Source organism: Oncorhynchus masou, chromosome 23 (assembly GCF_036934945.1).
Source record: "Oncorhynchus masou masou isolate Uvic2021 chromosome 23, UVic_Omas_1.1, whole genome shotgun sequence".
Classification (NCBI taxonomy): Eukaryota; Metazoa; Chordata; class Actinopteri; order Salmoniformes; family Salmonidae; genus Oncorhynchus; species Oncorhynchus masou.
Genome location: NC_088234.1, coordinates 4106516 through 4129824, shown reverse-complemented (window position 1 = coordinate 4129824; position 23309 = coordinate 4106516). Strand labels below are relative to the sequence as shown.

The following is a 23309-nucleotide window of genomic DNA, read 5'->3' as shown; positions in this document are numbered from 1 at the left end:
AAGAGGGGAGACAGAGATGGAGGGAGAGAGAGGGGGAGAGAGGGGGAGAGAGGGGGAGGAAGAGGGAGACAGAGATGGGGGAGAGAGGGGGGAGGGGAGGGAGAGGGGAGAGAGAGATGGAGGGAGAGAGATGGAGAGGGGGAGAGGGGGGAGAGGGGGGAGGGAGGGGGAGAGAGGGAGGGAGAGGGGGGAGAGATGGGGGAGGAGGGGGAGAGGGGGGAGAGATGGGGGGAGAGGGGGGGGAGAGGGGGAGAGAGGGGGAGGGGGAGGGAGAGGAGACAGATGGAGTACAGCGTTATGAGATGACCTTAGATCAGACAGTAGTCTACTGTACAGGTTATGAGATGGGGGATCAGACAGTAGTCTACTGTACAGGGAGATGAGATGACCTCAGATCAGACAGTAGTCTACTGTACAGCGTTATGAGATGACCTCAGATCAGACAGTAGTCTACAGTACAGCGTTATGAAATGACCTCAGATCAGACAGTAGTCTACAGTACAGTGTTATGAGATGACCTCAGATCAGACAGTAGTCTACAGTACAGCGTTATGAGATGACCTCAGATCAGACAGTAGTCTACTGTACAGCGTTATGAAATGACCTCAGATCAGACAGTAGTCTACAGTACAGCGTTATGAGATGACCTCAGATCAGACAGTAGTCTACAGTACAGCGTTATTAGATGACCTCAGATCAGACAGTAGTCTACTGTACAGCGTTATGAGATGACCTCAGATCAGACAGTAGTCTACTGTACAGCGTTATGAGATGACCTCAGATCAGACAGTAGTCTACAGTACAGCGTTATGAGATGACCTCAGATCAGACAGTAGTCTACTGTACAGCGTTATGAGATGACCTCAGATCAGACATTACTACTGCTACATTGTGTTTACACTTTTTCTGAGTCCCCTGGATACCCCCCCCTTCTCATGCTCACTATGATTGATTTACAAATTGGATTTATCTGAATTTTAGCCCGACTACAACAAATTAATAAAACATTTAAAAACTAAAATATCACATTTCCATCAGTATTCAGACCCTTTACTCAGTACTGTGATGAAGCACCTTTGGCAGCGATTACAGCCTCGAGTCTTCTTGGGTAATGATGCTACAAAGTTGGCACACCTGTTTTGGGGAGTTTCATCAGACCAGATCATCTTGATGTATCTTGTTTCTCATGGTCTGAGAGTCCTTTAGTTGCCTTTTACTGAGGAGTGGCTTCCGTCAATCACTCTACCATAAAGGCCTGATTGGTGGAGCGCTGCAGAGATGGTTGTCCTTCTGGAAGGTTCTCCCATCTCCACAGAGGAACTCTGGAGCTCTGTCAGAGGGACCATCGGGTTCTTGGTCACCTCTCTGACCAAGCCCTTCTCCCCTGATTGCTCAGTTTGGCGGGGCTGCCAGATCTAAGAAGAGCCTTGGTGGTTCCAAACTTCTTCCAATGAAGAATGATGTAGGCCATTGTGTTCTTGGGGACCTTCAATGCTGCAGACATTTGTTGGTACCCTTCCCCAGATCTGTGCCTCGACACATCCCGTCTCAGAGCTCTACGGACAATTCCTTCAACCTCATGGCTTGGTTTTTTGCTCTGACCTGGGCAGTCAACTGTGGGACCTTATAGACAGGTGTGTGCCTTTCCAAATCATGTCCAATCAATTGAATTTACCACAGGTGGACTCCAATCAAGTTGTAGAAACATCTCAAGGATGATCAATGGAAACAGGATGCACCTGAGCTCAATTTCGAGTCTCATAGCAAAGAGTCTGAATACTTATGTAAATAAGGTATTTCTGTTTTTTATTATTTGTAATACATTTGCAAACATTTCTAAAAACCTTGTCATTATGGGGTATCGTGTGTAGATTGATGAGGGGGAAAAATATTTAATAAATTATAGAATAAGGCTGTAACGTAACAAAACGTGGAAATAGAAATAAAATAAATAATAGGGATCTGAATACAGAGTATGTTGTTTTGCTTGAAGCTGGTGCTCATGCTTTCTCTCCAGGCCTCCCAAAGCGTTTCAAAATTCAGCACATCGCAGTTTCTCAACGCACTCATACACTCTCAATACATTCTGCGGACAAGTTAGACACCGGTGTGCAGATCAGTAGCATCAAACTGCAGTAACTTGTTTGGAGGGTGAGGAGTCATGTTAGCGACAAAGATAAAGCTCTGTCACTGCTTTCAATAAGCAGCACTCCCTGATAGATCACAATATTAAAAAATAATTGTAAAAAAACAAAATATCCACAGCACATCACACCCACCCCAAAACATCTTCCCGTGGCTTCAAGTCTCTCATATGCGCGAGTAGATTCGATTTCACCAATCATCTCTGTGATGTTGTCACTTGATTTCTGTGGCAACTGTGCAATCTACTATCCCCCAAAGTAGAAATGTTCTCGATAAAGAAATAGCCTATTCTGGGACAGTTGTGGGATGATATATCCCAAATTCATACTACCAGGAGGCATAGGCTTGCTACATGCATTCTATTCATCCACAAATTCAATTGGGGTTCATCAGCAAGCATATATCTTGAACCAAAATACAATACATTTCGTTTTAGAAACGTTCAACACCAATTTGTTTCATATCAACCCCCGTCAGACATCTTAGTTCACTGCTCAGTACACCTGTTAGCTTATTAACATTCTGATGCTGCTTATAGAGTCATCAGCATACATGACCACTCTTACTTTGTTTATTGCTTAAGTTAAAGAGAGAAGTGGGCCTAGGCAGCTTCCTTGAGGAACACCACAGTGTATACCTTTACCATTAAAGACAACTATTTGCCTTCTCCTGTCCTGGATTGATAGCTTTCCATCCAAGATAGAGCTGCAGACTTAAAACCATAACATTTGAGTTTTCCTCTTAACAGTTCACGATCAATTACATCAAAGGCAGCACCAACTAACTTCCTGTCATCCACACTCATTAACCAATCATCTGTCATTTGTGTTATGTGCATTTGTTCTCGTACTCGTAGGATGCCCTTCTTTGTATGCTGGAAACCTATTATCAGACCATTACATGGTCATTGATTTGTACAGATACAATTTTTTCCAATACTTAAAAACAGCAGCAAGTTTATAGGACCAGTGAATGCAGATTTTTTTTTTTTTTTTAGGTAGTAGAATAACCTTTGACTCTTTCCAGACTTCTGGGCCCACCCCATACAGCACTTATTAACCTCTCTTGGGTAGGGGGCAGTATTTTCATGTCCGGATGAAAAGCGTGCCCAAAGTATACTACCTGTTACTCAGGCCCAGAAGCTAGGATATGCATAGATTTGGATATAAAACAGTCTAAAGTTTCTAAAACTGTTAAAAGTATGATATGGCTAGGCGAAAACTCGAGGACAAACCAACCCCAACCTCCCCCCAGCTTATTTCCAATGGCTGTCACTTTCATAACAAGGCAAAGTCCTCCCAGATTGCAGTTCCTAAGGCTTCCACTAGATGTCAACACTCTTTAGAAAGAGTTTCATGGTGTTTTTTGGGGAAAAATTTGCCAGAAATGATAGTTTTCGAGGTGGCTCCCATTTTGGCTGTAGTGTTTCCAAGCGCGTGGAAGAGAGCGCGTTCTTTGGTATTTTTCTCAGGTAAAGACAATAACGATTCTCCGTCTTAAATTTGAAAGTTTATTTGCGTTTTAGGGTACCTAAGGTTTGATTATAAACGATGTTTGACTTGTTTGGAAAAGTTTATTAGTAACGTTTGGGAATCATTTTGTATCCATTTTGATGGAGGGTAACTGGGTGGATTATTGACTGAAGTGTGCCAGCTAAACTGAGTTTTTATGGATATAAAGAGGGACATTATCGAACAAAAGGACCATTTGTGATGTCTGTGAGTAGACCGTCCCACCTGCCCATAAGAAGTTAAAAATATGAGCGATTGGGGTAGATATTTGGGGTAGATATTTGGGGCTGATATTTGTTTAGCTGTAACTCTAACCAATTTGACATCAAGATTATCTGTTCCAGGTGACTTGTCATCTGAAAGAGGCAACAGCGTCCTTTCTACCTCTTCCCGTTCTACTTGATGAAAGTTTAACATGCATTGCCTCTCCTTCATGATACAATCTTTAATAAGGGTATATGTAGGGTTGCAAAGAGTCAGAAAATTTCCGGTAAATTTCTGGAATTTTCCACAGGGACTTAAGTCCGGGAATTTGGGGAATTTTACTTAAATTCATTTAAAAAACAACTTAGCTTAAAGCAGTGAACTTTTTTTGTGGAATACACATTAAGACAATTCTAGGTCTTGTGGCATATTTTGATGAAACTATCCCCAATTCAATGGAATTGTAACCCTCTGCATGCACAGTGCATTCTTCCATCACATGTACAGCTGACTCTCAAGATCTTGCACACGCTCTAACCACTAGGCAGGGTAGTAGTGGTAACCGAAAGGTTGGAAGTTCGAATCCCGAGCTGACAAGGTACAACTCTGTCGTTCTGCCCCTGAACAGGCAGTTAACCCACTGTTCCTAGGCCGTCATTGAAAATAAGAATTTGTTGTTCTGAACTGACTTGCCTAGTAAAATAAAGGTAAAAAAAAATAAAAAAAAATAGATGCTATTGAGCCCACACTACTACACTGTCTGAGCCAGCTCCTCAAGGACATCATGGCACTGAAAACAATGGATACACTCTACAAGAGAGCCAAGGAAATGGTTAGGTATGTGAAGGGTCATCAAGTTATAGCAGCAATCTACCTCACCAAGCAAAGTGAGAAGAATAAGAGCACCACATTGAAGCTGCCCAGCAAATACCTGTTGGAGTGGTGTTGTCATCATGTTTAACAGTCTCCTGGAAGGGAAGGAGTCTCTCCAATAAATTACCATATCACAGTCTGCCGACATGGACAGCCTCATCAAGAGGATCCTCCTGGATGATATATTTTGAGAGAGAGTGAAACTCAGCCTGAAACTCCTGGAACCTATAGCAGTAGCCATTGGACGGATTGAGGGAGACAATGCCATCCTGTGTGATGTTCAGACTCTGCTTGCAGATGTAAGAGAAGATATCCGTACTGCCCTGTCCACTTCACTGTTGCTCCAAGCAACAAGAAACTACAGTTCTGAAATACCTCACAAAGCGTGAAGACTTCTTCCTTGAAGCCCATAGACGCCACAGCGTACATGTTGGACCCCAAGTATACTGGCAAGAGCATCCTGTCTGGTGCAGAGATCAACAAGGCCTATGGTGTCATCGCTACCGTGTCTCGCCACCTTGGCCTGGACGAGTGCAAGGTTCTTGGCAGTCTGTCGAAGTACACTTCCAAGCAAGGGCTTTGGGATGGAGATGCAATATGGCAGTCGTGCCAACATATCTCATCAGCCACCTGGTGGAAGGGACATTGTGGATCTGAGGCTCTTTCCCCTGTTGCCTCCATCATCCTCCAAATCCCACCAATATCAGCCGCCTCAGAGCACAACTGGTCCTTGTTTGGGAACACACACACCAAAGCACGCAACAGGCTGACCAAGTTCAAATCACCGAGCTGACATGGTACAAATCTGTCGTTCTGCCCCTGAACAGGCAGTTAACCCACTGTTCCTAGGCCATCATTGAAAATAAGAATTTGTTCTTAACTGACTTGCCTAGTAAAATAAAGGCAAAAAAAAAATACAAGGGTTGAAAAATTGGTGGCCATCAGGGCAGATTTTAGGCTTTTGTGCCTGACAACGAGCCATCCTCAACAAGGTTGGAAAGTGACAGTGAAGATGAGGCCTCAGAGTCTGATGCTCAAGAGGTGGACATTGAGGAGGTCCAGGGAGAAAACATGGAAGCCTGAGAGGAAGACAACCAAAGCTTTAGTTCCTAGACTGTCATTTTACAGATGTTAAAAACATTTTTGGGAGATGCGATGGATCATTGGGGATCATTCAATATTCCCTTTATTTTGTTGTTCACTGAAATCATCCCATGTGAGGAGTCAACTCATTTAAGTAAAGTTCAATTCGTAACTAAATCGATTTTTTTAAATCTATTGGAAGGATTTAATAATTTGTAATGATGTCTACTTCTGCAAAGGTAAAAGGTTTATGTTTCTGTCTCCATTTAATATGGTAAATATATTCAATGCAAAAAACATCTACATTTAAATTATATTAATATTAATTCCCATATATTCCGTTAATTCCCACATATTTCCGTTAATTCCCATATATTCCCGTTATTTCCCATATATTCTCATTAATTCCCATATATTCCATTAATTCCACATATTTCCGTTAATTCCCATATATTTCCGTTAATTCCCATATATTTCCCCGTATATATTCCCGTTAATTCCCACATATTCCCGTTAATTCCCACATATTCCGTTATTTCCCATATATTTCCGTTAATTCCCACATATTCCGTTAATTCCCATATATTCCCGTTAATTCCCAGGGAAAGTTTCCCAGAATGTGCAACCCTAGGTGTATGACATGTAGCCATCAGTTGGAATCATATCATTCCTCAACTTGTCCACTTGGCCTGTAAAATATGAATTAATAAAGTAGTTTGCGATGGCGTGTGGTTTTGTAATAAATATACCCTCTGATTGAACAAAAAGAGGGCAGACATGTTTGCATTCCTACCCATAATAGTGTTCAACTTTCTCCACTGTTTTTTCCCCCATTTACTGATAGCATCCCTCCTTCTTCTTCCATTGTTAATCTTGGTCACAATATTTCTTAATTTACAATAACTTTGCTGATCAGAGTGCCAGATTTATCTGCTACTGTTTTGGTCTTTTATCATTGAATCATTACATTTCTCAGCTCGTCATCAATCCATCCACGTTTGACCTCACAGTGCATTTTCTTAAAAGGGGCGTGTTTATCAGCTATACTCATAAATCATTTCTTAAAAGGGGCGTGTTTATCAGCTATACTCATAAATCATTTCTTAAAGGGGCGTGTTTATCAGCTATACTCATAAATCATTTCTTAAAAGGGGCGTGTTTATCAGCTATACTCATAAATCATTTCTTAAAGGGGCGTGTTTATCAGCTATACTCATAAATCATTTCTTGAAGGGGCGTGTTTATCAGCTATACTCATAAATCATTTCTTAAAGGGGCGTGTTTATCAGCTATACTCATAAATCATTTCTTAAAGGGGCGTGTTTATCAGCTATACTCATAAATCATTTCTTAAAGGGGCGTGTTTATCAGCTATACTCATAAATAATTTCTTAAGGGGCGTGTTTATCAGCTATACTCATAAATCATTTCTTAAAGGGGCGTGTTTATCAGCTATACTCATAAATCATTTCTTAAAGGGGCGTGTTTATCAGCTATACTCATAAATCATTTCTTAAAAGGGGCGTGTTTATCAGCTATACTCATAAATCATTTCTTAAAGGGGCGTGTTTATCAGCTATACTCATAAATAATTTCTTAAAAGGCGTGTTTATCAGCTATACTCATAAATCATTTCTTAAAGGCGTGTTTATCAGCTATACTCATAAATCATTTCTTAAAAGGGGCGTGTTTATCAGCTATACTCATAAATAATTTCTTAAAGGGGCGTGTTTATCAGCTATACTCATAAATAATTTCTTAAAAGGGGCGTGTTTATCAGCTATACTCATAAATAATTTCTTAAAGGAGCGTGTTTATCAGCTATACTCATAAATCATTTCTTAAAAGGGGCGTGTTTATCAGCTATACTCATAAATCATTTCTTAAAGGGGCGTGTTTATCAGCTATACTCATAAATCATTTCTTAAAGGGGCGTGTTTATCAGCTATACTCATAAATCATTTCTTAAAGGGGCGTGTTTATCAGCTATATCATAAATCATTTCTTAAGAGGCGTGTTTATCAGCTATACTCATAAATCATTTCTTAAAAGGGGCGTGTTTATCAGCTATACTCATAAATCATTTCTTAAAGGGGCGTGTTTATCAGCTATACTCATAAATCATTTCTTGTGTTTATCAGCTATACTCATAAATCATTTCTTAAAGGGGCGTGTTTATCAGCTATACTCATAAATCATTTCTTAAAGGGGCGTGTTTATCAGCTATACTCATAAATCATTTCTTAAAAGTTTATCAGCTATACTCATAAATCATTTCTTAAAGGGGCGTGTTTATCAGCTATACTCATAAATCGTTTCTTAAAGGGGCGTGTTTATCAGCTATACTCATAAATCATTTCCTAAAGGGGCGTGTTTATCAGCTATACTCATAAATCGTTTCTTAAAGGGCGTGTTTATCAGCTATACTCATAAATCATTTCTTAAAGGGCCGTGTTTATCAGCTATACTCATAAATCATTTCTTAAAGGGGCGTGTTTATCAGCTATACTCATAAATCGTTTCTTAAAGGGGCGTGTTTATCAGCTATACTCATAAATCGTTTCTTAAAGGGGCGTGTTTATCAGCTATACTCATAAATCATTTCCTAAAGGGGCGTGTTTATCAGCTATACTCATAAATCGTTTCTTAAAAGGGCGTGTTTATCAGCTATACTCATAAATCATTTCTTAAAGGGGCGTGTTTATCAGCTATACTCATAAATCATTTCTCAAAGGGGCGTGTTTATCAGCTATACTCATAAATCATTTCTTAAAGGGGCGTGTTTATCAGCTATACTCATAAATCATTTCATGAACAAACTTAGTGACATTTCAGGATCATCTTTACTACACACTTCTAACCAGATTCTTAATCTCATCCACAACGAGTCCTGATTGAACCCTCTATAGGACCTGTGGTAGATTACCTTAGGGCCTTTTGGTATTTTAGTGTTCCTAGTGAGTAAGTCCTGATTGAACCCTCTATAGGACCTGTGGTAGATTACCTTAGGGCCTTTTGGTATTGTAGTGTTCCTAGTGAGTAAGTTCTGATTGAACCCTCTATAGGACCTGTGGTAGATTACCTTAGGGCCTTTTGGTATTTTAGTGTTCCTAGTGAGTAAGTCCTGATTGAACCCTCTATAGGACCTGTGGTAGATTACCTTAGGGCCTTTTGGTATTTTAGTGTTCCTAGTGAGTAAGTCCTGATTGAACCCTCTATAGGACCTGTGGTAGATTACCTTAGGGCCTTTTGGTATTTTAGTGTTCCTAGTGAGTGAGTTCTGATTGAACCCTCTATAGGACCTGTGGTAGATTACCTTAGGGCCTTTTGGTATTTTAGTGTTCCTAGTGAGTAAGTTCTGATTGAACCCTCTATAGGACCTGTGGTAGATTACCTTAGGGCCAGCCTCTGGTATTGTAGTGTTCTAGTGAGTGAGTCCTGATTGAACCCTCTATAGGACCTGTGGTAGATTACCTTAGGGCCAGCCTTTGGTATTGTAGTGTTCCTAGTGAGTTCAACCAGGTTATGATCACTGTAACCTGGTGCCACTGATTCATCTTTAGAACAACGTTCAGCCACGTTAGTAAAAATGTGATCGATACAAGTTGATGATGTCATACCAGACCTATTAGTGAACGTTCTGGTCGGTGATGTCATAACTTAGGTCAGGTTGCATGGCAACAGAAATATGATTACTTTCTCATTGGACAGTTGGTGTTCAAAAAATAAAATATATATATATATTTCCCTACTTTCATCAGATATCCAACATTGCAAAAATTACATCAAGATATGTCACATCCGCACCAGGTGGCTTATAGCAGCAACCAACTAGTATAGGTTTCCTACGTGGTACAGCTGTACCCATAGAGCCTATAGCAGCTGTACCCATAGAGCATATAGCAGCTGTACCCATAGAGCCTATAGCAGCTGTACCCATAGAGCCTATAGCAGCTGTACCCATAGAGCCTATAGCAGCTGTACCCATAGAGCCTATAGCAGCTGTACCCATAGAGACTATAGCAGCTGTACCCATAGAGCCTATAGCAGCTGTACCCATAGAGACTATAGCAACTGTACCCATAGAGCCTATAGCAGCTGTACCCATAGAGCCTATAGCAGCTGTACCCATAGAGACTATAGCAGCTGTACCCATAGAGCCTATATCAGCTGTACCCATAGAGACTATAGCAGCTGTACCCATAGAGACTATAGCAGCTGTACCCATAGAGACTATAGCAGCTGTACCCATAGAGACTATAGCAGCTGTACCCATAGAGCCTATAGCAGCTGTACCCATAGAGCCTATAGCAGCTGTACCCATAGAGACTATAGCAGCTGTACCCATAGAGCCTATAGCAGATGTACCCATAGAGACTATAGCAGCTGTACCCATAGAGACTATAGCAGCTGTACCCATAGAGCCTATATCAGCTGTACCCATAGAGCCTATAGCAGCTGTACCCATAGAGCCTATAGCAGCTGTACCCACAGTGTCTCTAATCCAGTCAACATTAAGTCCTTATGTTGTTTAGCTGGAGTATGATCCTGGATGTAAACTGCAACTCCAACCCCCAGATCTATTTCTGTCCCTCCTGAACATATTGTATCCATGTATAGAGATCTCCGCTTCCTCAAAGGAAGAGTCCAAGTGAGTCTCTGATAGCCGCCAAGACATGAATATTGTCTGACTGCACTAGACAGCATATGTCATGAATTTTTATCCCTTTAAACTGTATACAGTTGATGTCTGAAGTTTACATACACTTAGGTTGGAGTCATTAAAACTCGTTTTTCAACCATTCCACACATTTATTGTTAACAAACTATAGTTTTGGCAAGTTGGTTTGGACATCTACGTTGTGCATGACACAAGTAATTTTTCCAACAATTGTTTATAGACAGATTATTTCACATATAATTCACTGTATCACAATTCCAGTGGGTCAGAAGTTTACATACACTAAGTTGACTGGGCCTTTAAACAGCTTGGAAAATTCCAGAAAATGATGTCATGGCTTTAGAAGCTTCTGATAGGCTAATTGACATAATATGAGTCAATTTGTGTTGTATCTGTGGATGTATTTCAAGGCCTACCTTCAAACTCAGTGCCTCTTTGCTTGACATCATGGGAAAATCAAAAGAAATCAGCCAAGACCTCAGAAAAAGATTGTAGACCTCCACAAGTCTGGTTCATCCTTGGGAACAATTTTCAAACGCCTGAAGGTACCACGTTCATCTGTACAAACAATAGTACGCAAGTATAAACACCATGGGACCACACAGCCGTCATACCGCTCAGGAAGGAGATGCGTTCTGTCTCCTAGAGATAAACGTACTTTGGTGTGAAAAGTGCAAATCAATCCCAGAACAACAGCAAAGGACCTTGTGAAGATGCTGGAGGAAACAAGTACAAAAGTATCTATATCCACAGTAAAACGAGTCCTATATCAAAATAACCTGAAAGGCCACCCAGCAAGGAAGAAGCCACTGCTCCAAAACCGCCATAAAAAAGCCAGACTATCGCAACTGCACATGGGGACAATGATCGTATTTTTTGAGAAATGTCCTCTGGTCTGAAAAAAAGTTTGAAATATCCAATAAATGTCGTTCCACTTCATGATTGTGTCGCACTTGTTGTTGATTCTTCACAAAAAAATACAGTTTTATATCTTTATGTTTGTAGCCTGAAATGTGGCAAAAAGTCGCAAAGTTCAAGGGGGCCGAATACTTTCGCAAGGCACTGTATAAGGCCCTGCCCCGCCTCCCTTTCGGAAAAGCTGACCACGACTCCACGACTCCATTTTGCTGATCCCTGCCTACAGACAGAAACTAAAACAAGAAGCTCCCACGCTGAGGTCTGTCCAACGCTGGTCTGACCAAGCTGATTCCACACTCCAAGACTGCTTCCATCACGTGGACTGGGACATGTTTCGTATTGCGTCAGACAACAACATTGACGAATACGCTGTTTCGGTGTGCGAGTTCATTAGAACGTGCGTTGAAGATGTCGTTCCCATAGCAACGATTAAAACATTCCCTAACCAGAAACCGTGGATTGATGGCAGCATTCGCGTGAAACTGAAAGCGCGAACCACTGCTTTTAATCAGAGCAAGGTGACTGGTAACATGATCGAATACAAACAGTGCAGCTATTCCCTCCATAAGGCTATGCTAAGCGTCAGTATAGAGACAAAGTAGAAACTCAATTCAACGGCTCAGACACAAGAGGTATGTGGCAGGGTCTACAGTCAATCATGGACTACAAGAAGAAATCCAGCCCAGTCATGGACCAGGATGTCTTGCTCCCAGGCAGACTAAATAACTTTTTTGCCCGGTTTGAGGACAATACAGTGCCACTGACACGGCCTGCAACGGAAACATGCGGTCTCTCCTTCACTGCAGCCGAGGTGAGTAAAACATTTAAACGTGTTAACCCTCGCAAGGCTGCAGGCCCAGTCGGCATCCCCAGCCGCGCCCTCAGAGCATGCGCAGACCAGCTGGCTGGTGTGTTTACGGACATATTCAATCAATCCCTATACCAGTCTGCTGTTCCCACATGTTTCAAGAGGGCCACCATTGTTCCTGTTCCCAAGAAAGCTAAGGTAACTGAGCTAAACGACTACCGCCCCGTAGCACTCACTTCCGTCATCATGAAGTGCTTTGAGAGACTAGTCAAGGACCATATCACCTCCACCCTACCTGACACCCTAGACCCACTCCAATTTGCTTACCGCCCAAATAGGTCCACAGACGACGCAATCTCAACCACACTGCACACTGCCCTAACCCATCTGGACAAGAGGAATACCTATGTGAGAATGCTGTTCATCGACTACAGCTCGGCATTCAACACCATAGTACCCTCCAAGCTCGTCATCAAGCTCGAGACCCTGGGTCTCGACCCCGCCCTGTGCAACTGGGTACTGGACTTCCTGACGGGCCGCCCCAGGTGGTGAGGGTAGGCAACAACATCTCAACAACCACACTGCACACTGCCCTAACCCATCTGGACAAGAGGAATACCTATGTGAGAATGCTGTTCATCGACTACAGCTCGGCATTCAACACCATAGTACCCTCCAAGCTCGTCATCAAGCTCGAGACCCTGGGTCTCGACCCGCCCTGTGCAACTGGGTACTGACTTCCTGACGGGCCGCCCCCAGGTGGTGAGGGTAGGCAACAACATCTCCACCCCGCTGATCCTCAACACTGGGGCCCCACAAGGGTGCGTTCTGAGCCCTCTCCTGTACTCCCTGTTCACCCACGACTGCGCGGCAACGCACGCCTCCAACTCAATCATCAAGTTTGCGGACGACACAACAGTGGTAGGCTTGATTACCAACAACGACGAGACGGCCTACAGGGAGGAGGTGAGGGCCCTCGGAGTGTGGTGTCAGGACAATAACCTCACACTCAACGTCAACAAACCAAGGAGATGATTGTGGACTTCAGGAAACAGCAGAGGGAACACCCCCTATCCACATCGATGGAACAGTAGTGGAGAGGGTAATAAGTTTTAAGTTCCTCGGCGTACACATCACAGACAAACTGAATTGGTCCACTCACACAGACAGCATCGTGAAGAAGGCGCAGCAGCACCTCTTCAACCTCAGGAGGCTGAAGAAATTTGGCTTGTCACCAAAAACACTCACAAACTTCTACAGATGCACAATCGAGAGCATCCTGGCGGGCTGTATCACCGCCTGGTACGGCAACTGCTCCGCCCACAACCGTAAGGCTCTCCAGAGGGTAGTGAGGTCTGCACAATGTATCACCGGGGGCAAACTACCTGCCCTGCAGGACACCTACACCACCCGATGTTACAGGAAGGCCATAAAGATCATCAAGGACAACACCCACCCGAGCCACTGCCTGTTAACACCGCTAGCCTCCAGAAGGCGAGGTCAGTACAGGTGCATCAAAGCTGGGACCGAGAGACTGAAAAACAGCTTCTATCTCAAGGCCATCAGACTGTTAAACAGCAACCACTAACATTGAGTGGCTGCTGCCAACACACTGACTCAACTCCAGCCACTTCAATAATGGGAATTGATGGGAAAGGATGTAAAATATATCACTAGCATCTTTAAACAATGCTACCTAATATAATGTTTACATACCCTACATTATTCATCTCATATGTATACGTATATACTGTACTCTATCATCTACTGCATCCTTATGTAATACATGTATCACTAGCCACTTTAACTATGCCACTTTGTTTACATACTCATCTCATATGTATATACTGTACTCGATACCATCTACTGTATCTTGCCTATGCTGCTCTGCACCATCACTCATCCATATCTTTATGTACATATTCTTTATCCCCTTACACTGTGTATAAGACAGTAGTTTAGGAATTGTTAGTTAGATTACTTGTTGGTTATTATTGCATTGTCGGAACTAGAAGCACAAGCATTTCGCTACACTCGCATTAACATCTGCTAACCATGTGTATGTGACAAATAACATTAGATTTGATTTGATATATTTACAGTATCTATATATATATATCTATCTATATGTCCAGACATGAATCAGCAGTAGGAGCACAAACCGGCTGAACGAATGCCAATAAATGTGAATAAATGTGAATAAATGTATTACACCAAACATAGAGGTAATAAACATCATGTCTTTCAATGTAGAGGTAATAAAAAATAATTTACTTACTCACTAGGAAGACTAATATTATATATATATATATATATTATAATTATATTATAATATAATATTTTATTTATAATTTATTTTTACTTTTTAAAATTATCGGCCAAAAGCCGGCTATCACACGGATAACTGGAACTCTGCTAAACACAAAGTCCTCTGTCGCCTCCTCAGACAACAGAGCGAATCAGACGCTACCCAAGGCCAACTCGGGGTCTGCTGCTCGCCTCCTCAGACAACAGAGCGAATCAGACGCTACCCAAGGCCAACTCGGGGTCTGCTGCTCGTCTCCTCAGAAAACAGAGTGAATCAGACGCTACCCAAGGCCAACTCGGGGTCTGCTGCTCGCCTCCTCAGACAACAGAGCGAATCAGACGCTACCCAAGGCCAACTCGGGGTCTGCTGCTCGTCTCCTCAGACAACGGAGCGAATCAGACGCTACATAAGGCCAACTCGGGGTCTGCTGCTCGTCTCCTCAGACAACAGAGCGAATCAGACGCTACATAAGGCCAACTCGGGGTCTGCTGCTCGTCTCCACAGACAACAGAGCGAATCAGACGCTACATAAGGCCAACTCGGGGTCTGCTGCTCGTCTCCACAGACAACAGAGCGAATCAGACGCTACCCAAGGCCAACTCGGGGTCTGCTGCTCGTCTCCTCAGACAACAGAGCGATCAATCAGACGCTACCCAAGGCCAACTCGGGGTCTGCTGCTCGTCTCCTCAGACAACAGAGCGAATCAGACGCTACCCAAGGCCAACTCGGGGTCTGCTGCTCGTCTCCTCAGACAACAGAGCGAATCAGACGCTACCCAAGGCCAACTCGGGGTCTGCTGCTCGTCTCCTCAGACAACAGAGCGAATCAGACGCTACCCAAGGCCAACTCGGGGTCTGCTGCTCGTCTCCTCAGAAAACAGAGCGAATCAGACGCTACCCAAGGCCAACTCGGGGTCTGCTGCTCGTCTCCTCAGACAACAGAGCGAATCAGACGCTACCCAAGGCCAACTCGGGTCTGCTGCTCGTCTCCTCAGACAACAGAGCGAATCAGACGCTACCCAAGGCCAACTCGGGGTCTGCTGCTCGCCTCCTCAGACAACAGAGCGAATCAGACGCTACCCAAGGCCAACTCGGGGTCTGCTGCTCGTCTCCTCAGAAAACAGAGCGAATCAGACGCTACCCAAGGCCAACTCGGGGTCTGCTGCTCGCCTCCTCAGACAACAGAGCGAATCAGACGCTACCCAAGGCCAACTCGGGGTCTCTGCTCGTCTCCTCAGACAACAGAGCGAATCAGACGCTACCCAAGGCCAACTCGGGGTCTGCTGCTCGTCTCCTCAGAAAACAGAGCGAATCAGACGCTACCCAAGGCCAACTCGGGGTCTGCTGCTCGTCTCCTCAGAAAACAGAGCGAATCAGACGCTACCCAAGGCCAACTCGGGGTCTGCTGCTCGTCTCCTCAGACAACAGAGCGAATCAGACGCTACCCAAGGCCAACTCGGGGTCTGCTGCTCATCTCCTCAGACAACAGAGCGAATCAGACGCTACCCAAGGCCAACTCGGGGTCTGCTGCTCGTCTCCTCAGAAAACAGAGCGAATCAGACGCTACCCAAGGCCAACTCGGGGTCTGCTGCTCGTCTCCTCAGACAACAGAGCGAATCAGACGCTACCCAAGGCCAACTCGGGGTCTGCTGCTCGTCTCCTCAGACAACAGAGCGAATCAGACGCTACCCAAGGCCAACTCGGGGTCTGCTGCTCGTCTCCTCAGACAACAGAGCGAATCAGACGCTACCCAAGGCCAACTCGGGGTCTGCTGCTCGCCTCCTCAGACAACAGAGCGAATCAGACGCTACCCAAGGCCAACTCGGGGTCTGCTGCTCGTCTCCTCAGAAAACAGAGCGAATCAGACGCTACCCAAGGCCAACTCGGGGTCTGCTGCTCGCCTCCTCAGACAACAGAGCGAATCAGACGCTACCCAAGGCCAACTCGGGGGTCTGCTGCTCGTCTCCTCAGAAAACAGAGCGAATCAGACGCTACCCAAGGCCAACTCGGGTCTGCTGCTCGTCTCCTCAGAAAACAGAGCGAATCAGACGCTACCCAAGGCCAACTCGGGGTCTGCTGCTCGCCTCCTCAGACAACAGAGCGAATCAGACGCTACCCAAGGCCAACTCGGGGTCTGCTGCTCGTCTCCTCAGACAACAGAGCGAATCAGACGCTACCCAAGGCCAACTCGGGTCTGCTGCTCGTCTCCTCCAGAAAACAGAGCGAATCAGACGCTACCCAAGGCCAACTCGGGGTCTGCTGCTCGTCTCCTCAGAAAACAGAGCGAATCAGACGCTACCCAAGGCCAACTCGGGGTCTGCTGCTCGTCTCCTCAGACAACAGAGCGAATCAGACGCTACCCAAGGCCAACTCGGGGTCTGCTGCTCGTCTCCTCAGAAAACAGAGCGAATCAGACGCTACCCAAGGCCAACTCGGGGTCTGCTGCTCGTCTCCTCAGAAAACAGAGCGAATCAGACGCTACCCAAGGCCAACTCGGGGTCTGCTGCTCGTCTCCTCAGACAACAGAGCGAATCAGACGCTACCCAAGGCCAACTCGGGGTCTGCTGCTCATCTCCTCAGACAACAGAGCGAATCAGACGCTACCCAAGGCCAACTCGGGGGTCTGCTGCTCGTCTCCTCAGACAACAGAGCGAATCAGACGCTACCCAAGGCCAACTCGGGGTCTGCTGCTCGTCTCCTCAGACAACAGAGCGAATCAGACGCTACCCAAGGCCAACTCGGGGTCTGCTGCTCGTCTCCTCAGACAACAGAGCGAATCAGACGCTACCCAAGGCCAACTCGGGTCTGCTGCTCGTCTCCTCAGACAACAGAGCGAATCAGACGCTACACTAGGCCAACTCGGGGTCTGCTGCTCGCCTCCTCAGACAACAGAGCGAATCAGACGCTACCCAAGGCCAACTCGGGGTCTGCTGCTCGGCTCCTCAGACAACAGAGCGAATCAGACGCTACCCAAGGCCAACTCGGGGTCTGCTGCTCGCCTCCTCAGACAACAGAGCGAATCAGACGCTACCCAAGGCCAACTCGGGGTCTGCTGCTCGTCTCCTCAGAAAACAGAGCGAATCAGACGCTACCCAAGGCCAACTCGGGGTCTGCTGCTCGCCTCCTCAGACAACAGAGCGAATCAGACGCTACCCAAGGCCAACTCGGGGTCTGCTGCTCGTCTCCTCAGAAAACAGAGCGAATCAGACGCTACCCAAGGCCAACTCGGGTCTGCTGCTCGTCTCCTCAGACAACAGAGCGAATCAGACGCTACCCAAGGCCAACTCGGGGTCTGCTGCTCGCCTCCTCAGACAACAGAGCGAATCAGACGCTACCCAAGGCCAACTCGGGGTCTGCTGCTCGTCTCCTCAGACAACAGAGCGAATCAGACGCTACCCAAGGCCAACTCGGGGTCTGCTGCTCGTCTCCTCAGAAAACAGAGCGAATCAGACGCTACCCAAGGCCAACTCGGGGGTCTGCTGCTCGTCTCCTCAGAAAACAGAGCGAATCAGACGCTACCCAAGGCCAACTCGGGGTCTGCTGCTCGTCTCCTCAGACAACAGAGCGAATCAGACGCTACCCAAGGCCAACTCGGGGTCTGCTGCTGCTCTCCTCAGAAAACAGAGCGAATCAGACGCTACCCAAGGCCAACTCGGGGTCTGCTGCTCGTCTCCTCAGAAAACAGAGCGAATCAGACGCTACCCAAGGCCAACTCGGGTCTGCTGCTCGTCTCCTCAGACAACAGAGCGAATCAGACGCTACCCAAGGCCAACTCGGGGTCTGCTGCTCATCTCCTCAGACAACAGAGCGAATCAGACGCTACCCAAGGCCAACTCGGGGTCTGCTGCTCGTCTCCTCAGACAACAGAGCGAATCAGACGCTACCCAAGGCCAACTCGGGGTCTGCTGCTCGTCTCCTCAGAAACAGAGCGAATCAGACGCTACCCAAGGCCAACTCGGGGTCTGCTGCTCGTCTCCTCAGACAACAGAGCGAATCAGACGCTACCCAAGGCCAACTCGGGGTCTGCTGCTCGTCTCCTCAGACAACAGAGCGAATCAGACGCTACCCAAGGCCAACTGGGGTCTGCTGCTCGCCTCCTCAGACAACAGAGCGAATCAGACGCTACCCAAGGCCAACTCGGGGTCTGCTGCTCGTCTCCTCAGACAACAGAGCGAATCAGACGCTACCCAAGGCCAACTCGGGGTCTGCTGCTCGGCTCCTCAGACAACAGAGCAAATCAGACGCTACCCAAGGCCAACGGGGTCTGCTGCTCGTCTCCTCAGACAACAGAGCGAATCAGACGCTACCCAAGGCCAACTCGGGGTCTGCTGCTCGTCTCCTCAGACAACAGAGCGAATCAGACGCTACCCAAGGCCAACTCGGGGTCTGCAGCTCGTCTCCTCAGACAACAGAGCGAATCAGACGCTACCCAAGGCCAACTCGGGGTCTGCTGCTCGTCTCCTCAGACAACAGAGCGAATCAGACGCTACCCAAGGCCAACTCGGGGTCTGCTGCTCGTCTCCTCAGACAACAGAGCGAATCAGACGCTACCCAAGGCCAACTCGGGGTCTGCTGCTCGTCTCCTCAGACAACAGAGCGAATCAGACGCTACCCAAGGCCAACTCGGGGTCTGCTGCTCGTCTCCTCAGACAACAGAGCGAATCAGACGCTACCCAAGGCCAACTCGGGGTCTGCTGCTCGTCTCCTCAGACAACAGAGCGAATCAGACGCTACCCAAGGCCAACTCGGGGTCTGCTGCTCGTCTCCTCAGACAACAGAGCGAATCAGACGCTACCCAAGGCCAACCGGGGTCTGCTGCTCGTCTCCTCAGACAACAGAGCGAATCAGACGCTACCCAAGGCCAACTCGGGGTCTGCTGCTCGTCTCCTCAGACAACAGAGCGAATCAGACGCTACACTAGGCCAACTCGGGTCTGCTGCTCGCCTCCTCAGACAACAGAGCGAATCAGACGCTACCCAAGGCCAACTCCGGGGTCTGCTGCTCGGCTCCTCAGACAACAGAGCGAATCAGACGCTACCCAAGGCCAACTCGGGGTCTGCTGCTCGCTCCTCAGGACAACAGAGCAAATCAGACGCTACCCCAAGGCCAACTCGTCCCGGGGTCTGCAGCTCGTGCTGCTGCATTCTCCTCAGGCGCTACCCAAGGCCAACTCGGGGTCTGCTGCTCGTCCTCCTCAGAAACAGAGCGAATCAGACGCTACCCAAGGCCAACTCGGGGTCTGCTGCTCGTCTCCTCAGACAACAGAGCGAATCAGACGCTACCCAGGCCAACTCGGGGTCTGCTGCTCGTCTCCTCAGACAACAGAGCGAATCAGACGCTACCCAAGGCCAACTCGGGGTCTGCTGCTCGTCTCCTCAGAAAACAGAGCGAATCAGACGCTACCCAAGGCCAACTCGGGGTCTGCTGCTCGTCTCCTCAGACAACAGAGCGAATCAGACGCTACCCAAGGCCAGCTCGGGGTCTGCTGCTCGTCTCCTCAGAAAACAGAGCGAATCAGACGCTACCCAAGGCCAACTCGGGGTCTGCTGCTCGTCTCCTCAGACAACAGAAGCGAATCAGACGCTACCCAAGGCCAACTCGGGGTCTGCTGCTCGTCTCCTCAGAAAACAGAGCGAATCAGAGGCATACCCAAGGCCAGCTCGGGTCTGCTGCTCGCCTCCTCAGACAACAAAGCCGAATCCAGACGCTACCCAAGGCCAGCTGGGGTCTGCAGCTCGTCTCCTCAGAAAACAGTGCGAATCAGACGCTACCCAAGGCCAGCCTCGGGGTCTGCTGCTCGTCTCCTCAGAAAACAGAGCGAAGATCAGACGCTACCCAAGGCCAACTCGGGGTCTGCTGCTCGCCTCCTCAGAAAACAGAAGGGCGAATCAGACCTACCCAAGGCCAACTCGGGGTCTGCTGCTCGTCTCCTCAGACAACAGAGCTGAATCAGACGCTACCCAAGGCCAACTGGGGTCTGCTGCTCGTCTCCCTTAGAAAACAGAGCGAATCAGACGCTACCCAAGGCCAACTCGGGGTCTGCTGCTCGTCTCCTCAGAAAACAGAGAGCGAATCAGACGCTACCCAAGGCCAACTCGGGGTCTGCTGCTCGTCTCCTCAGACAACAGAGCGAATCAGACGCTACCCAAGGCCAACTCGGGGTCTGCTGCTCGTCTCCTCAGAAAACAGAGCGAATCAGACGCTACCCAAGGCCAACTCGGGGTCTGCTGCTCGTCTCCTCAGACAACAGAGCGAATCAGACGCTACCCAAGGCCAACTCGGGGTCTGCTGCTCGTCTCCTCAGACAACAGAGCGAATCAGACGCTACCCAAGGCCAACTCAGGGTCTGCTGCTCGTCTCCTCAGACAACAGAGCGAATCAGACGCTACCCAAGGCCAACTCAGGGTCTGCTGCTGCGTCTCCTCCAGACAACAGAGCGAATCAGACGCTACCCAAGGCCAACTCGGGGTCTGCTGCTCGTCTCCTCAGACAGCAGAGGCGAATCTCTCAGGGGTCTGCTGCTCGTCTCCTCAGACAACAAAGCGAATCGGAAGACGCTGCAAGGCCAACTCGGGGCCCTGCTCATCTCCTCAGACAACAGAGCGAATCAGACTACCCAAGGCCAACTCGGGGTCTGCTGCTCGTCTCCTCAACAACAGAGCGAATCAGGCTACCCAAGGCCAACTCGGGGTCTGCTGCTCGTCTCCTCAGACAGCAGAGCGATCAGACGCTACCCAAGGCCAACTCCCGGGGTCTGCTGCTCGTCTCCTCAGACAACAGAGCGAATCAGACGCTACCCAAGGCCAGCTCGGGGCCTGCTGCTCATCTCCTCAGACAACAGAGCGAATCCAGACGCTGCAAGGCCTTCGGGGTCTGCTGCCGTCTCCCAAAGGCGAATCAGACGCTACCCGGGCCAACTCGTCTGCTGCTCGTCTCCTCAGACAACAGAGCGAATCAGACGCTACCCAAGGCCAACTCGGGTCTGCTGCTCATCTCCTCAGACAACAGAGCGAATCAGACGCTACCCAAGGCCAACTCGGGGTCTGCTGCTCGTCTCCTCAGAAAACAGAAGCGAATCAGACGCTACCCAAGGCCAACTCGGGGTCTGCTGCTCGCCTCCTCAGACAACAGAGTGAATCAGACGCTACCCAAGGCCAACTCGGGGTCTGCTGCTCGTCTCCTCAGACAACAGAGCGAATCAGACGCTACCCAAGGCCAACTCGGGGCCTGCTGCTCGCCTCCTCAGACAACAGAGCGAATCAGACGCTGCCCAAGGCCAGCTCGGGGTCTGCAGCTCGTCTCCTCAGAAAACAGAGCGAATCAGACGCTACCCAAGGCCAACTCGGGGTCTGCTGCTCGTCTCCTCCAGAAAACAGAGCGAATCAGACGCTACCCAAGGCCAACTCGGGGTCTGCTGCTCGTCTCCTCCGAACAACAGAAGCGAATCAGACGTCTCCTCAGAAAACCCAAGGCCAACTCGGGGTCTGCTGCTCGTCTCCTCAGAAAACAGAGCGAGATCAGACGCTACCCAAGGCCAACTCGGGGTCTGCTGCTCGTCTCCTCAGACAACAGAGCGAATCAGAGCTACCCAAGGCCAACTCGGGGTCTGCTGCTCGTCTCCTCCAGAAAAACAGAGCGAATCAGACGCTACCCAAGGCCAACTCGGGGTCTGCTGCTCGTCTCCTCAGACAACAGAGCCCGGGTAGGCTACCCAAGGCCAGCTCGGGGTCTGCTCGTCTCCTCAGAAAACAGAGCGAATCAGACGCTACCCAAGGCCAACTCGGGGTCTGCTGCTCGTCTCCTCAGAAAACAGAGCTACCCAAGGCCAGCTCAGGGTCTGCTGACGCCTCCTCAGACAACAAGAAGCGAATCAGACGCTACCCATACCTTTCGGGGTCTGCTGCTCGTCTCCTCAGACAACAGAGCGAATCAGACGCTACCCAAGGCCAACTCGGGGTCTGCTGCTGCTCAGTCTCCTCCAGCTCGGGGTCTGCTGCTCGCCTCCTCAAAACAGAGCGAATCAGCGCTACCCAAGGCCAACTCGGGGTCTGCTGCTCGTCTCCTCAGAAAACAGAGCGAATCAGACGCTACCCAAGGCCAACTCGGGGTCTGCTGCTCGTCTCCTCAGACAACAGAGCGAATCAGACGCTACCCAAGGCCAGCTCCGGGGTCTGCTGCTCGTCTCCTCAGAAAACAGAGCGAATCCAGACGCTACACCCAGGCCAACTCGGGGTCTGCTGCTTTCATCTCCTCAGACAACAGAGCGAATCAGACGCTACCCAAGGCCAACTCGGGGTCTGCTGCTCGTCTCCTCAGAAAACAGACGAGATCAAGACGCTACCCAAGGCCAACTCGGTGCTGCTGCGTCTCCTCAGAAAACAGAGCGAATCAGACGCTGCAAAGGCCAACTCGGGGTCTGCTGCTCGTCTCCTCCAGACAACAGAGCGAATCAGACGCTACCCAAGGCCAACTCGGGGGTCTGCTGCTGCGTCTCCTCAGACAACAGAGCGAGATCAGACGCTACCCAAGGCCAACTCGGGGTCTGCTGCTCGCCTCCTCAGACAACAGAGCGAATCAGACGCTACCCAAGGCCAACTCGGGGTCTGCTGCTCGCCTCCTCAGACAACAGAGCGAATCAGACGCTACCCAAGGCCAACTCGGGGTCTGCTGCTCGTCTCCTCAGACAACAGAGCTAATCAGACGCTACCCAAGGCCAACTCGGGGTCTGCTGCTCGTCTCCTCAGACAACAGAGCGAATCAGACGCTACCCAAGGCCAAC

The 23309-nt window shown here is 48.2% G+C and overlaps 1 protein-coding gene across 1 annotated transcript in view; it reads right to left on the bottom strand.

Moving 5' to 3' along the window:
* The window catches only part of LOC135510193 (GRB2-associated-binding protein 1-like), a 378827-nt gene that overhangs the window by 335097 nt on the left and 20421 nt on the right, over positions 1-23309 (bottom strand). The gene's annotated exons all lie outside the window — the stretch shown is intronic.